Source organism: Pogoniulus pusillus, chromosome 13 (genome assembly GCF_015220805.1).
Source record: "Pogoniulus pusillus isolate bPogPus1 chromosome 13, bPogPus1.pri, whole genome shotgun sequence".
In the NCBI taxonomy this organism is placed as follows: domain Eukaryota; kingdom Metazoa; phylum Chordata; class Aves; order Piciformes; family Lybiidae; genus Pogoniulus; species Pogoniulus pusillus.
The window spans coordinates 6,871,772-6,889,000 of record NC_087276.1 but is presented as its reverse complement, the minus strand read 5'-3'; the positions used below and the strand labels follow the sequence as shown (position 1 = coordinate 6,889,000).

Here is a 17,229-nt window from a genome sequence, read left to right as displayed (position 1 = left end):
TCCTGTAAAGAAATTATAAGAGAAGGTTATTTGTCATGTCTGTACGTTTTATTCACGTTGAGAGTTGAATAATTAAATGAGAAGATCTGCCATGGAGTTTATGGAACAAGAAAGAAAAAATCACACTATAACAAAAAAAAAAAAACAACAAAAATAAAAGAGAAAGAACAGGATATTGCAAGCTTCCTTTTGGGTTTAGTATTGTCTCTATTAATAAGCATTAAAGAATAAAACACTGGAGGAATTCTTGCAGTCAAGATGATTTGGGTTTTGTTATGCTTTTCGGTTTAGCTTAATTTCCCACTGGAAGCTTCTCTCTAAGTGCAGGCCTAGGATTAGCACCACATAAGAAAAAAAAAAAACCCACACAAATCCCTTAAGCTCAGTTTGCTACTGGTTTTTCCCTTCTGAAAGCCCAGACAGGAGGGAGAGCACAGAGAGGAGGCTAGGCAGCCTTTCCACCAGACCCAGTTGCTACACAACTTGGAGGGAAAACTGAAGGGGTTGTTTCTTTTTCTTTCCCCTGAAGCTCAAGAAAAATGAGCTTATAAAAAGGAATATTGTATGAAAGCAACTTGCCTGCCCATTCTCGTATGCATTGATTCATGGCTATCACAGTTGAAAGAAAAACTTCACTCTGGGTGTGCACTGGTACAATGAGTTAGGGTATAGTAACTCTCTCCTGTGGCCTCCTCTTCCACAGAAGGCAGATAATGATAATTCAGCCAATGTTATTTTATGTGCTGGCCTCTTTTGCTCTGTGAATTTTCTGCGCTCCGGGTCCGCGCCGAGCCTCCGGCTGGAGCAATGATGGCAAACGCACACCACAGGGAGCGCCTGTGCTGCTGGAGTAGAGAAAACAGGCTGTACTGTAAGCAAGAATCAGGCCCAGCAGTTAAAAAACAACATTTGCTTTATAACAGAGGTAATTTCAAAACAACCTATTGCCCTACACCTTTAAACTGTCCCCAGTTAGGAACCATCTGCTCTTTGAAAGCTGCCTTCACACAGGACCGTGTACATTTAGCACTTTCCCACTAGTCTCACTGCCACATACACAGCTCTTGAGGTAACAGAATTTGTGACATGCCGAGGTTCACCTTGAGCTAATGCTTGGACAAGGTAAGCTGTTAGTGAGAGCCACAGAAATGACCAACTTTGCCCCTGCTGCTACACGCCCTCTCCGAAACTTGGAATTCGCTGCACAGCAAAAGAACTGAAAGAAGCTTCCACATTTAAATTTTTGATCTCTGGATATTTTGCCACCCTTCAAAAAAGGACTACCTTCCTCATCCACATTCCTCTTGCATTGGAGTCTACCCAATATTGAAAGGGAGCATGGCTTAGAGGATAGTTTATGATAATATCTACATCTCTATTTCTGCCACAGTCTCTAAGAGGATGATCAGGAATACATTTATTGAAATAAAATATAGTCTGGAGCTCATAAAATAGTTTATATTCCTGAATTTTCTTTAACATGCAGGAAACAAGAAGTGGTTTCAATCCATGCTGTCATTTTTTAGCCAACTGAGCAGTGCCTTAGAAAGTAATTTAAGTTGATATCCACAGTGACGTGGCCAGGTCACAAGAGCAGCAGCTGAATCAGCTACACCAGGGTGATTCTATGATTCTAAAGATACATCCAAAGAACCTATCCATGGTTAGTGAACATATCCCCTCTCTTCTCCCAGCAGCTGAATCAGCTACACCAGGGTGATTCTATGATTCTAAAGATACGTCCAACGAACCTATCCATGGTTAGTGAACGTATCCCTCTCTTCTCCCAGCAGCTGAATCAGCTACACAAGGGTGATTCTATGATTCTAAAGATACATCCAAAGAACCTATCCATGGTTAGTGAACGTATCCCTCTCTTCTCCCAGCAGCTGAATCAGCTACACCAGGGTGATTCTATGATTCTAAAGATACATCCAAAGATCCTATCCATGGTTAGTGAACACATCCCCTCTCTTCACCTGTCACCTACTAACAAAACACAGCAGTAATATTTAGAGCAGTGGTAGAATTCATTATTCCTTCCATTTCAGAAGTCATCCTGAGGCATTCAGCCAAAGAGGTGATTTTTCAGTGTTTATCCCTAGAGTCTACATTTGGAGAGTATCATGAAAAGCTGAAGCTAACACAGATGCAGACATTCCAGGGCTTCACTCAATGTCCTGCCACTGCAAGTCCAACCGAGGTGATAAACCTCCGTGGGCCTTCCAGGAAGCTTGTGAATTTCGCTGCCAAGTTCCAACAGCTCTAAAATACACACAGAAATGAGATCCCATGGTATTTATACAAACTCCCATGTCAGGCATAAAGGACTACCTTTGTCTACTGCTCCACAACAACAACACAACAACCACCCACACCAAACTTGCATGAATCTGTCCCAAATGCAAAAAGGGAAAACCTTAGAGTGCTAAATCTGGCACAAGGTCTGTGAAGTATATGTATTGAGACCAGTTTGAGGGAGTAGGAAGTGTTGCTGTTATACTGCATTTTTTACTCTTATTTATCTGTTGTTACCTTATTTTTAATACATATTTAGATAGCTAGATCTAAAATACAGTCACATCAAATTAATACTCAAATACTACTCTAATACTAGCTGTAGCACAGCAAATGCACAGAATAGAGTAGGATTTGTTGTTTCTTGTGTTTTATATTGCAGTTTTCAGGGTTTGATGTTTGTTGTGTTTTATACTGCAGTTTACACTCATTTATCTCCTGTTACCTTCTTTTTAATATACCTTTGGATATATCTAAGATACAGTCACATAAAAATAACAATCAGATACTACCCTAATACTAGCTCAGGAAATTCACAGAATATAATAGAGTTTGTTGCTTCTTGTGTTTTATACTGCAGTTTTTACTCATTTATCTCCTATTACCTTCATTTTAATATACATTTAAATATCTCTATCTAAGATACAGTCACATAAAATTAACAATCAGATACTACCTAATACTAGCTGTAGCTCAGCAAATACACAGAATAGAATAGGGTTTGTTGCTTCTTGTGTTTTATACTGCAGTTTACACTCATTTATCTCCTGTTACCTTCTTTTTGATATACATTTACATATATCTAAGATAAAGTCATATAAAACTAACAATCAGATAGTATCCTAATACTAGTTGTAACTCAGCAAGCACACAAAATAGAATAGGATTTGTTGTTTCTTGTGTTTTATACTGCAGTTTTCACTCATTTATCTCCTGTTACCTTCTTTTTAATATACATTTAAATATCTCTATCTAAGATACAGTCACATAAAATTAACAAACATACTATTTTAATACTAGCTGTAGCTCAGCAAATACACAGAATAGAATAGGGTTTGTTGCTTCTTGTTTTAAACTTTAAAAACCAACAATCCATCCTGCCTTTAAGAAAATATTCATGAAGCACAATTGGCAATAGAAAAATAATTATTCAAAAAACATTATATGAGGTGAGTTGTTGCTTCCCTACTGGATGCCAGTTTAAATTGAGCTAATTTGTTTTACCAGTAGCTTAAGAAAACCCCAGCACAGCAGCATGACAATTATATCCAGGTGCAAGGACTTAATTCAACAAATTCTAGGTGGATCCTTCCAGTCAGCTCAGTGGGCCCCATCCTCAGCTGTGGCTAAGAACAGATGCCCTTGGAAAAAAAAAACCACAACACTCTGTAATCATGATCCATTCAGTCTTTGAATAGTGAAGTTGAAAGGTGTCCAGGAAGGGAAAAAAAAAATGTATGTATTTCTATCTCCAGGGTATCAATTGAAGCAAACTAAGAAACAAAACCATTTGAGATAACACATAAATCTCAGTAAACACATTTTTTTTTGCACTACTGTTACATTGCACATGTAAAAGACATAGCTCATCTGCAAAATATAAGAGTATGGCTCACCAGTTCTCCAGGATTTGGAAAGCACACCTGAAAAAAATGAAGTCATAAATCTAGCACTCTTAATTTCAGGAATGTTTTAATGAGAAGGTCAAACTGCAATGATTTCTGGTTTGGTTGGTCTGTCTTACCATGATAAAAGTTAAAGCATCTTCAAAGAGAGGGAGTTGGTGGAGACACATCAGTGTAGATTGTAATTTAAAAAATAATAACAACTTCATATGCAGAGGAGGTTGATTTTTTAGAGCAAATAATTGAAAAAGAGTGCTTTTCAAGTTTCCTATTTTGATAATCTGCACTAACATGCTAATGGTCTGCTTCTGACCCAAACAAAACTTGAGCTGCTTTCAAACAGAAAAATTATTTCATAACATATTGTTTAAGTATCATTTATTGCAGTGAGTTAAGCCAGGGAAACAATTTATACCTAAACCAAAAGTGTCAGATGCTTATTTGATAACTGCTAGAATGCTCCAATGTGTACATGCTTTACTGATTTGGACAGGTTGTGCAGTTACAGTCAATCATTACATTAGCAAGGCCAACATTTAAAGATCATAAATGCATTTGTAGCTCCATACATTGCATATGTGCATGCATACAACATAGTCAACAATTAAATTAGCAAGACCAGCATTTAAAGACCACAAATGCATTCATAGCTCCACACTGTCTATGTGCATGCATACAACATAGTCAACCATTAGATTAGCATGACCAGCATTTAAAGACCACAAATGCATTCATAGCTCCACACTGTCTATGTGCATGCATACAACATAGTCAACCATTAAATTAGCAAGACCAATATTTAAAGATCATGAATGCATTTGTAGCTCCATACATTCTATATGTGCATGCATACAACATAATCAACCATTAAATTAGCAAGACCAACATTTAAAGATCATAAGTGTGTTTATAACTCCACACTGTATATGTGCATGCATACAAAATAGTCAACTATTAAATTAGCAAGACCAACATTTAAAGACCATAAATGCATTCGTAGCTCCACATTGTCTATATGTGCATGCATACAACATAGTCAACCATTAAATTAGCAAGACCAACATTTAAAGACCATAAATGCATTCATAGCTCCACATTGTCTATATGTGCATGCATACACAATAGTCAACAATTAAATTAGCAAGACCAGCATTTAAAGACCACAAATGCATTCATAGCTCCACACTGTCTATATGTGCATGCATACAACATAGTCACCCATTAGATTAGGAAGACCAACATTCAAAGATCATAAGTGTGTTTACAACTCCACACTGTATATGTGCATGCATACAACACAGTCAATCATTAAATTAGCAACACCAACATGTAAAGACCATAAATGCATTTGTAACTCCACACTGTATACTTGCATGCATACAACATAGTCGACCATTAGATTAGCAAGATCACCATTTAAAGATCATAAATGTATTTGTAGCTCTACACTGTATACGTGCATGCATACAAACGTGCTTTTCATGGCATTTTTCAGGAACCTTGCCTTGCTTTATCAGGACTAGGTTGCTGCCATCATAATTCAAGTGTTCTGATTTTTTTAATAATCCAAAAGATATTTCCCCTCCTCCTATTTTACATTCAGGAGTCTACTAAATACGTCCCCAAAACACAGAATTTTGTGTTATGGTGAATTTCTACTTTAACTAACACTAATTAGAGGTGTACCAGATGACTCTGATTAAACTAGTGGGTAGTGCTTATTCAGATTTAATGCGAGCAATCTGGACATTTTGAAAACCAGCCAAGCTGGGCTCAAATCAAAACCTGCCAAAAATCCAAATTCTGAATTCAGCCAGGCATGTAAGACTGGTTCCCATGAACATTAAAAATAAAATTAAAATCAGTTGGAAGTCTTGGTTTCCTTCAAACAACAGAGCATCTTCCCCATACCCACCAGAAATATTTCTGCCTTAGACACGGTGCCCTTTCAAAGTCACCTCTCAGCACCCAGAACAAAACAAGGAAGATGAACCAGAGAGAGATGATTGGTTTTGTTGGGAAGATCAGCTTTGACAGTGCTGGGTACTGGTTTGTTGGTGTGGGTGGAGTAAAATAGGAAGAGGGCAGCTGCCAGTTGAAACACATTTTCCAAGACTGTCATCCAGAAATCAAGATACATGTTTCTCACTAGCTTTTAATGTAAACCACGCTTTACGCAGACAGCTCTTCTTCATCTGAACCTTTGAACATCTGATATAAGGTGAGATATAGGAATTGAATATAGAGGGCTGAGTTTTCTTCTAGTGTAAGATGACATAACCACTTCAGATAATGGTCTCACAGCTGCTTAGAGCCACATTTGGATTTCATAGATTGCCTGCCTGCACTGCCTCTTGCAGTGCATGTTTTCCATTTATGCTAGTGCTAACTCAGAAAAATCAGCATCTAGCACCCTGTGAGACAGCATATCTTAATGAGAGTCCATGCACAGCTAAACCCACCAGTTTGGGTAAATTTTAGCAACATGAAGGTCTCAGGTCAAAATTCAGTTGGTAGTTATTTCTTCTTTTATACATACCTCTAAAATTCATGGTTTCATTGGGCATTTATCCTGGAGAAAAGGAGGCTCAGGGGTGACCTCATTGTTGTTTACAACTACCTGAAGGGAGGTTGTAGCCAGGTGGGGGTTGGTCTCTTCTGCCAGGCAACCAGCAACAGAACAAGGGGACACAGTCTCAAGTGTACCGGGGGAGGTATAGGCTTGATATTAGGAGGAAGTTCTTCACAGAGAGAGTGATTGGCATTGGAATGGGCTGCCCAGGGAGGTGGTGGAGTCACCATCCCTCGAGGGGTTGAAGAAAAGCCTGGCTGAGGCACTTAGTGCCATGGTCTAGTTGCTTGGCCAGGGCTGGGTGCTAGCTTGGTCTGGATGATCTTGGAGGTCTCTTCCAATCTGGTTGATTCTATGAACACCTCCAGGGTCAGGAATCTAGCGGTACAGTTTCAGTGGAGTTTATTTTTGCTTCCAAAGCTGCTCATATTATATATTTTAGGCTGTATTTTACAATGGATGATTACATCTATAATTGTTATTGGTCATTGGTCATTAATTTACTTCAGAGTACATACCTCTGTGAGCAGCAATTATTGCACAGCCTTCAGAAAGATATCATTAGCAAAATGAGAAGATAGAAAGTGTGTTAATTACTGTAAATGTTCTACTGGTTTCTCTCTGGAAAAAAAAGCACGCCTGGAGATTAAAACCTCATGTAATTTTTTTTCTAGACAATGTCAGGTAAGGAAGAAAAATAAAGAAAAACACAGAATCAGTCCGGGTTGGAAGGGACCACAAGGATCAGCTAGTACCAAAACCCCTGCCATGGGCAGGGACACCCTACCCTAGATCAGGCTGGCCAGAGCATCATCCAGCCTGGCCTTAAACACCTCCAGAGAGGTCAGACCCCACCTGGAGTATTGTGAGCAGTTGTGGAGCCTCCTACACAAGAAGGACATGGAATTGTTGAAGCAATTCCAGAGGAGGGCCACGAAGATGATCTAAGAGCTGGAGCAGCTCTGCTATGAGGACAGGCTACAAGAATTAGGGCTTTTCAGCACGGAAAAGAGAAAGCTTTGAGGAGACCTTGTAGTAGCCTTTCAGTATCTGAAGGGGACCTACAGGAAGGCTGGGGAGAGACTGTTGACAAGACCTTGTAATGACAGGACAAGGGGTAATGGGTTTAAACTGGCAGAGAGGAGATTCAAACTCGATGTTAGGAAGAAGTTCTTTGCAGTGAGGGTGGTGAGACACTGGCACAGGTTGCCCAGGGAGGTTGTGGCTGCTCCCTCCCTGGAGGTGTTCAATGCCAGGTTGGATGAGGCCTTGAGCAACCTGTTCTAGTGGGAGGTGTTCCTGTCTATGGCAGAGGGCTGGATCTGGATGAATTTTGAAGTCTTTTCCAAGCTGAACAATTCTATGATTCTATGACAGGGAAGTTTTGATTGGCTGGGGAAGCAGGAAGAAGGATTTTGTATTGCACATGGTCAGGAGCACATCAGTGGAGACAGGGAGGAGGACTTTATACTTGTAATAATGCCCAATCAAATTGAGTCATCCTGGATTTACACCCATGGGACTACACAGAACTAAGATTGTGAATGTCAGGGGCAAGAGAGAGGGAAGTGGGAGCAGGATAAATAAATGAAACACACACAGAGGCACCCAACAAGAAAACAACCTACACACATAAAGAAGCTTCATGATTGCTGATATGGTTGTGCAACATTCCTCCAACCTGATGTTTGTCCATGTGGGTTTTGAAGTATTTACCTAGCTCTGTATGAGGCTCCAGAATGAATGAACTACACTGAAAAGAGAGCTTCCCATGCAGCAAAAACAAACAACCCGTGGATATCTGACTAGAAAGCATACCACAGCAGCACACAGTGTTTTGTAGGCCATAGCAACTCCCTTAATGCCCTTAACAAATCCATAAATTGGCTATTTAGCTGTAACTGAGATAGATCACAAATGTAACTTCATGCTAAGAGTCCAACTTCCCTTCAAAACTGAGCAGATTAAGCCCTGTCTGGTGAGATCTTTTCTGACAGCTCCACACTTGAATGGATCATGTTGACTAAACACCACAGGCTAGACAAATTCCTAGCTTTTAAAATAACTTCAGCTCTGGTTTTTAAGCTCTCTGACATAGCAGTCAAAACTCAACTTACATGATTTAAACATCATTAAACATCAAATTGTCATTAAAGCAATTGTGATACAGCCAAGACCCAATGCCACATACACTTTCCAAAGGCAGCCAAAGATAAAAACACTTTGGTCTGGAGTGCCTAGTCAGTATAGAAACAGAACCATGTACACTGTGCTTATGCACCATGTATGAGTTACAGGCTTTCAATATTTTATTGAATATTCCCTTTCCTCAGCTTGACTCCCTTTTTTATCAGGTTCACCATTATTCATGCACTTTATCTGTTGGTGTTTTGTTTTAAATGTAAAGTTCTAGTCGTTTTCCTGTGCTGTTGTAAGAAGGAACATTACAAGAGCAATCAGCATCAGCGTAAGCTGGTCTGTTTTTTAGAGTACAGGATAGTCAATAAAATCAATCTGTTTAGTTTGAGGGCTAAGACAATATTGTTTGACAATAAATTGCTTATGTGCTTTTGAGGAAAAATAAAACATTGCCCTAACAAACATTTCTTCTTTCCAAATGTGCTAGTTTGAGCCTAGCTGGGATATTTTAGTGAGAAGAATTAGGTTATGGGCTGTGAAAAGGAAACAATGGTGATGCCTACTTCACTCATAGGCTTGCTGAGATGTATAAGAACATGATCTCCTTGGGTCCCTTCCAACCCCTAACATCCTGTGATCCTGTGAACATAAACATAGATAAGGGAGTTGTTTGCTCTCTGTATTTGGTGCTGCATTTCTCTCTAACCTAACCTGCTGTCTGTGTGACTAATGCATCTGCTTCCTAACCCCCCTGGCCGACCCTCCGAACTCACCTTAAGTGTAAGGCAAAGTCTGGGATAAGGTAGAGGGGTGGAAAGGAGGTGGAAGGGTGGTTGAGACGCCCTCCTGAGGACTCAGGTTTCTGGGAGGGTTGTTGCATTTCTGTATTACCTTTTTAACTTGTATAGTTCTGTATCTATTGAAAATCTCTGCTTGTATATTGTACTAAGCTGTAAATATAAAGCTTCATTCAACTTCCAGATCGACTGAGCCTAGTCTGGGTGATTTTCTTAAGTTGGGGGGGGGGGGAACACTCAAACCATCACATCCTTATTTTGGTGCCCAAACATGGGGCTTGAACCCTCGCTCCTGGGATCAAGAGTCCCAAGCTCTTGGGCATGTGTGCACCTGCATGCCACACCTTCACTGGAATTCTCTCCAGTCATGAATCAATGTCCTGCAATAGATCAGCACACCAAATAGGCTTTCCTTTCCTCTGCCAACCATTCTTCTTCCAGTCCTGTAGCCAACCCCATAAAGCATTGGCTACCATCCATGAGTGGGTGTAGAGGTAAAGGATAGGCCAATTTTCACATTCGGCCACATCAAGAGCAAGTTGGACAGCTTTTACCTCAGCAAGTTGACTGGATATAAAGCTTCATTCAATTTCCAAATAGACTGAGCCTAGTCTGGGTGATTTTCTTAAGTGGTGAGGGGGGCAGGTAACACCAAAACCATCACACCAAGTTTAATCAAACTGTGATTAGAGGACATTCTATGCCTCTACATTCCTACCTCATCAACCACCTGGCATATGATTAAGGCATCCAGCAGTATAAACCTGATAACTCAGACAGTTTGGGTACTTCAAAATCCTTCTAAAAATACTTAGCTGGCCTTACTTTAATCTCCTCTCAGAGAGAAAAATTCCTCAAACAAGAAAGCAAGGGCTTTGAATACATATTTACTGCCCCAAATTATCTTTCCATTAATATCTCAACAATACCTTGGCTTATGTCCTATGCATCTGGTGGAAATATGTATGGGGTTTTTTCCCCTCCAGCTATATTTTGTCAAAAGGTCCAGTTCTTTATATATAATTAAGGAGGGATGACCAGACTCATAAATAAATTGCTTCTTCCTTCCTTGTACCTCAAGTCTCTTCTCCTTTTTAATAGGGAGAACATCCCTGAAAGCTCATGGATATTATTGGCTGGAAAAAATCTGTCATAATAATAGTAAAATACTAACTTCTTGCATGCATTTTTCATCAAAGCATTTTACAGGTGGTGTTATCATTCCCATTTCCTTTAACAGAGGAACCAAGAAGTGAATATGATAAAGATGACCTGCTCACAGGTCTACGTCAATGTACACAAGCTGAGTAGATCAGATACCCTTTAACTTTTCTAACTAAAAGCATAAGTGGGAATCATCAAACGAACATAAATGCTAGGACAAGCCCCATACATACAGGATTTGAGCCAAGTATTAAAGGAAACTATTCAAGTCAGGGAAGCCTCTCCTGGAGAAAGCATATACACAAAGAGAGAGCATCACCCACGAGGCTCTTGTAATGAATTAAGAAGATGTCGACCAGTCCTGATCCACTACCTGCAGTGCGAGGAATATAGGTGACAGAGGAGGCTCAGGGATGACCTCATTGCTGTCTACAGCTACCTGGAGGGAGGTTCTAGCCAGGTAAGGGTAGGTCTCTTCTGCCAGGCAACCAGCAAGAGAACAAGGGGACGCAGTCTCAAGTTGTGCCGGGGAAGTACAGGCTGGATGTTAGGAGGAAGTTGTTGCTAGAGAGAGTGATTGGCATTGGAATGGGCTACCCAGGGAGGTGGTGGAGTCACCGTCCCTGGAGATGTGGAAGAAAAGCCCGGATGAGGCACTTCATGCCATGGTCTGGTTGACTGGATAGGCCTGGGTGATCCCTTGGATTGGATGATCTTGGAGTTCTCTTCCAACCTGGTTGATTCTATGATTCTATACTTCCCTCAGAAAACACTGTCAGATGTTTTCTGTCCTCTCCAGTAGTGTCTAGCTCATCAGATAGACTTTCTAAATTCTTTTCTAGCAGGTGATGTTTTGCAAGTCTCTGTATCTGAGCCTAAGCATCAAACTTTTCAGCATTAAATATCAACACAGAAATGTTTAAGGCTCACTGCTTTTGTGCTATGCATTTTTATACTCTTGTCTCTTCTTTGGGAGACTTGGAAAATAAATTTTTATCCTGGATCTGCTTCCTTCCTGACCAAATCAAGAGGTATTAAATCATCTTACCCCAATTCTGAGAATAAGAATTCTCCTTCAAATTCCTTCAATGGCTTCCCCTTCACCTTTTGTATCACAATCTAGTATTTAATCTTTGCTTCAAGGCACTGCACTCTACCAGTTCCTCCTGTGTGTGAGCTCTCCTTTCCTCACAGTAAACCTCCTGCTGGCTGAGCTCTTCCCACACTGCTCCCCTAACGCTTCTCCATAACCTTCTCCCAGAATATTTCTTAAGTGCTGCCACTTTTACATGGAAAATCTGTTCCAGCTCTTGAACACCAACCACTCCTTTCCACTGAATTATTTCTATTAAAAAAAAAATCTTCAAAACCTAGAAATAAAGGAATAAATGCACACTGCAGAAAGATAGTTTGGGGTTAGGTTTCTTTGTCTGTGAAAACTGGGCTTGATTTAGAGTTTAATACAATTCTAGAACTACTAACCTTGAAATATATGCTGAAAATGAAAGACAAAGAACAAACGTCAAGATAGCTCCCCAGGAAAAAGTAACAAACAATTGAGAGTACTGCATTACTAATATGCAGATTAAGGTAAAGCAATGCAATTAAGATAAATGAATATATGTTGGGAATCATAGAATTAACCAGGTTGGAAGAGACCTCCAATATCATCCAGTCCAACCTAGCACCCAACCCTATCCAGTCAACTAGACCATGGTACTAAGTGCCTCAGCCAGGCTTTTCTTGAACACTGCAGGAACAGCAACTCCACCACCTCCCTGGGCAGCCCATTCCAATGCCAATCACTCTCTCTGCCAACAACTTCCTCCTAACATCCAGCCTAGACCTCCTCTGGCACAGCTTGAGACTGTGTCCCCTTGTTCTGTTGCTGGTTGCCTGGCAGAAGAGACCAACCCCACCTGGCTACAGCCTCCCTTCAGGTAGTTGTAGACAGCAATGAGGTCAGCCCTGAGCCTCCTCTTTGCCAGGCTGCACACCCCCAGCCCCCTCAGCCTCTCCTCAGAAGGTTTGTGTTCTAGGCCTCTCACCAGCTTCGTCGCCCTTCTCTAGCCATGTTCCAGTACCTCAACATCTCTCGAATTGAGGAGCTCAGAACTGGACACAGTACTCAAAGTATGACTTGACCTTGTTCCATGTATCAAATGTTTGGCTCTGAGATAGTCATTATCACTCAGACATGAAGTCTTGCAGTTATGATAGCATCATAGAAATGTCAGGTAAGTTCTTGGCAACGTCTAGAAAGGTCATTCACATTTTGGAACTTAGTAAGAATGGAATGGAAAGTAATAGAAGACTCTATTATTTCACTGTGTAAAGCCATGTTCTCCTATGCCTTTCAAGCTGTGTTTACTTACAAGTCTTCCATCTGAAAGACAAACAAAAAAAAACTGTCTTCGAACTGGAAAATATTTGGAGAAGGACAATGAAAATGGTTTCCATACAAGGAATGACTCAGTCAGCTATGCTTTTCATCCTGGAAAGAAGACAGCTTAGGGGGGAAAACAATGGAGGTTCACAGCACCATGAGCAAGCATGAGATGCAGAGAGATGGATTGTTCATTGCTTCTTTCAATACACAAAATAGGGACCAAAAGAAGCTAATTGATCCAAGTTCAAAACAAAACAATTCTTCTTTTGTAGGTAGCAAAGTTATATCAAGTTATAGCAAAGTTATATCAAATCTTGCCAAAAGATGTAACAGAAGCAAATCTTTAGTGGGTTAGGGAGCAAGCTTGCCAAGTACTTTGAAAAGAGATCTAGAAAGGATTAGTAAATAGTCACAGTGGTCTGGAAGAACAGTTAGAAGCCAGAAGAATACTCAGTGGATAGATTTTATACATTTGCCTTTTGCCTACTGTATAATCTTCCCTTGATATCCATTTTTGGCCACTGTTGGAAAAAAGAATAACTCTAAGCAAGCCCTCTGCCTAAATTATTACTGCAGTTGCCCTTATTGAATTATTTCTTAGCATCATAACAAAAGTGCTCAACACACACCATGTTTCTGAGCAAAGCCAGCGCTTGAAAAAGCATAATCACAAGAGGAAAGATGATGCTTCACTGGGCTGTGCTATGATCCAAGGGCAACTATGATTCTAATAGCAGGAGGTAAAGTCAGAATATAAGTCGGTTTAGAGATAATCTCACATGTACAAGACTGCTTATCTGAACCATTCCTGTAAGTTAGATCCAATTTGAATTTTACACAGTTTAAGGCTGACTGGAGGTCTCTCAATTTTGTAATGGATTATGCCTGGGATTGTACAGAAACGCACTGGACCTACTTGAACAATCCCTTGGCTCTGAGGGGGAAGTGGAAAGGCTGTGTGGAAGGTTCTCAAGCCTCTGTGTCCCCAGAAACACTGGGCTGCAATGAACCAAGGTGCTGCCAATGGCCTTTTTGCAAACCTTGGCCAATAAATAAACATGGGTTGCCATCAGCAACCACATCACTGCTCAGTATTCTGCTCACCACAGAGATGAGCAAGTTGCCATCTCCTTCCTTGTTGCATACATCAGTGGGGCACGCTGTCTCAGGGATTAATAAAGAATAATCCAGCAAATAAATTATAGCCAGAGAATCTGGAACAGGTTTCATGGGATGATGAGACCTTGGCTAGCATACAGGACTCACAGCACTTGGAACATCTCCTGTGTCAATGATTAACACTTCACTGAGCATTCTGAATACATAGGGTATTTCATAGACAAGAGCTGGCTATAATGAAAGCAAAAGATAAGTGAGCTTTTAAAACCTAAGGGGGGGGGGGGGGGGGGGGGAATGGACTGAAAAGCTTTCAACCATGACAATATCCTGAGCCAACATATTGTCTCTGCAGAAAGAGCACTTCCTGCAAAAATACCTTATGAAAAAGTTTCAAAATACCAATAATAGCCAACTTGTGGATTCCTTCTTGACAAACTACCAACACTTCAAAAAGTCTTAAGAGCATGCTTGCTGCTGTGGCAAGATGAACACATCCCAGCCTTCACTGCAGTAAATTCAGGCAACATGCCTGTAATGCTAAAGGAAGTGCTAACTGGAAGCTGTTCAAATATGACACTTTGCAAGAGCTTCTTAGCGTCTTGCAGAACACACAGGTGAGGCTTATGGCTCGTTCCTAGACTTGTGCAAAGCATCCCAGAGACCCTTACCACTAAGGAGAGTTGTATAACTGATAGAATGAGGTGCTAGACAAGAAGGGCATTGTGTTAATTATGAGCAATCCTTCCTCAGACACAACACACCATTTGGATGGGCGTTACTGAATGAAGCCTGTGATATCCTCTTTCTGGAGCACAGCAAAAGCTGAGTCACATTGCAACTATAGCAGAGTTACTGCCAGAGGAGACGCAAGTGGCTGTTAAGTAATAGCTGAAATACACAGAGCATTTCTAAAGCACAGTAGAAACAGAATATGTAACAACCAAATATGATGTGGTGTTCAAAACAAGGTATTGCTTGTTGTAAATACTTCACAATTATCACAGTATCACAGTATCACCAAGGTTGGAAGAGACCTCACAGATCATCAAGTCCAACCCTTTACCACAGTGCTATTATGTTCAGGTTCTTACCATTACCAAACTCTATTTCCTCAAATTACTATGCTTAAACCTGTAAAACCTCGAGATAGATAGAAGCAGTCAGGTGAGGGGGCTCAAATCAGCACAATCAAAGCTAGTTCTTAGAGAAGGCACTTCAACACCACTGCTGCCCCTGTAGAACAGCTTACAGGTTTCTGACAGCGTTCTGATTCTGACATGAAGAAGGGATATGCATCCTAAAACAAGCCAGGCGCTAATAAACCCTAATGTTAAAGGCATTCAAGTGTCCAGGGAAAGGAAACAAACTTTCTACTGCATTCATCTGAAAAACAAGATAGGAGGAGGCACACTGCAGGTCTGAAAGACAAAACTCCTTGAGACTGTTAACTCACCCTCTGGTGTATACAGGCAAGGAGATTTCCTCAGGCATCCCACACAATGTCTTGTTCCCTACTCCTGCTCACACCCATCCACTCATCTTCATTCGCTGCACTTGGGTCAGGTACATCTTTCATTCAATTTATCTCCCTTCAGTCCAGGCTTGCTTTCTGCCCTGATTGTAGATTTGGGCAAGAACACCACCAGGCTTCATTAAAAGTAGAAAAACAAAGGATAAGAGAATCAGACACAGCACCCTCTTTTCTCAAATGAATGTAGAAAACCTTCCTTTCCTCCCTTGACATGCAGAAGAAAACAAGAACATTAAGCATTCACTCAGCTAGTCACTCCTGCTTAAAGTCATTTTGCAGCTACAGTAGCCAAGCCAAATTACATCCACCTTCTTGAACCAGGACAGGATTTAGAGTTACCCTGTGGCACCCTCCTTTATAGGCTGGTGGGTGAATCAATTAAATCCCCACAGCTGGCTACCCTGAAAATCCCTGCATGCAGTCAAGACAGCTGTGGCCCTTCCTCTAGCAAACGGAGCTGATTAACTCCTTCCTGTCCATCTCCTGGACAGTAATTTTACAACCCATTTCATACAACTCATTTCAGTCTGGAGAAGAGGAGGCTCACAGGTGACCTTCTTGTGGCCTTTCAGTATCTGAAGGGGGGCTACATAAAAGCTGAGGAGGGACTTTCCAGGCTATCAAGGAGTGACAGGACTAAGGGGAATGGAGCAAAGCTGGAGATGGGTAAGTTCAGACTGGACGTAAGGAGGAAGTTCTTCACCATGGGAGAGTTGAGAGCCTGAAATGGGTTGCCCAGGGAGGTGGTTGAGGCCCCATCCCTGGAGGTGTTTAAGGCCAGGCTGGCTGAGGATCTGCCCAGCCTGATCTAGGTAGGGTGTCCCTGCCCATGGCAGTGGTGGTTTGGAATTAAATGATCCTTGTGGTGCCTTCCAACTCTGACTGATTCTATGGTTCTATAAATGTGTATGGGTGCACACAGTTAAAAACAGAACAAAAACTCCTGCAAAGGAAAACATGACCCTCTGCTGGGGGACAGGAAGGAAAGCACAGAAGTGAGTAGCACTGTTTAATGTTTTAATGAACTGTCTTAGCAGATGATATTGTAAAGAGCATAATATCAGAACAGGGACAGAGGTCACACACCCTTAGCTGGCCTCCATCTTCCCATCACGAATTGAGCACTCAAAACCCTTGCAGCCTGAATAAAACAAACCCTTCACAAATACACCAACCACCATACTACAGCTGGCTTTTTTTTTTCACTGCAGCGCCCTACTCTATTAATTTCCATTAAGAAACTAAATTTGATAAATAGATAACATTATAAAAAAGAAAATGTAATTAGCATGTAGCCTGGGTACTTACTGGTACCCAGGAGTAATAGCAGTTTATGTGAAAACTAGAATGTTACCATAATTATGAAAATGAATGGATAATTTATGCACAGGAGATGGAAAATATGCAAGGTGTGTAGAGCATATGATTATATTACGTTTTCTTGTTTCTATTGATAGGTGATAAATCTTTAGAATAGGTTGCAACTCTGCATTGTTCTGCATGATTTTGGGATGGTCATGGTTTCTGATAAAGTTTGGGTGTTGAGGTGGGGTGGGTTTTTGTTTTGCTTTTGCTTTTGTTTTTAATTAAACTCC

The 17,229-nt window shown here is 40.8% G+C and overlaps 2 long non-coding RNA genes across 2 annotated transcripts in view; both read right to left on the bottom strand.

Annotated features, from left to right (window-relative positions):
• LOC135180439 (uncharacterized) overlaps positions 1–15,947 on the bottom strand; it is a 42,559-nt gene extending 26,612 nt beyond the window's left edge. Inside the window, exon 1 of the long non-coding RNA XR_010304432.1 lies at positions 15,557–15,947. This is a non-coding gene — a long non-coding RNA (uncharacterized LOC135180439). The remainder of the gene's footprint in view (positions 1–15,556) is intronic.
• On the bottom strand, positions 586–4,102 carry LOC135180440 (uncharacterized). The gene is made up of 3 exons (XR_010304433.1): positions 4,043–4,102; positions 3,915–3,941; positions 586–845 (listed from the first exon to the last, which is right to left on the bottom strand). It is a non-coding gene; the product is annotated as an uncharacterized LOC135180440 (long non-coding RNA).
• Positions 15,948–17,229: the final 1,282 nt, after the last annotated feature.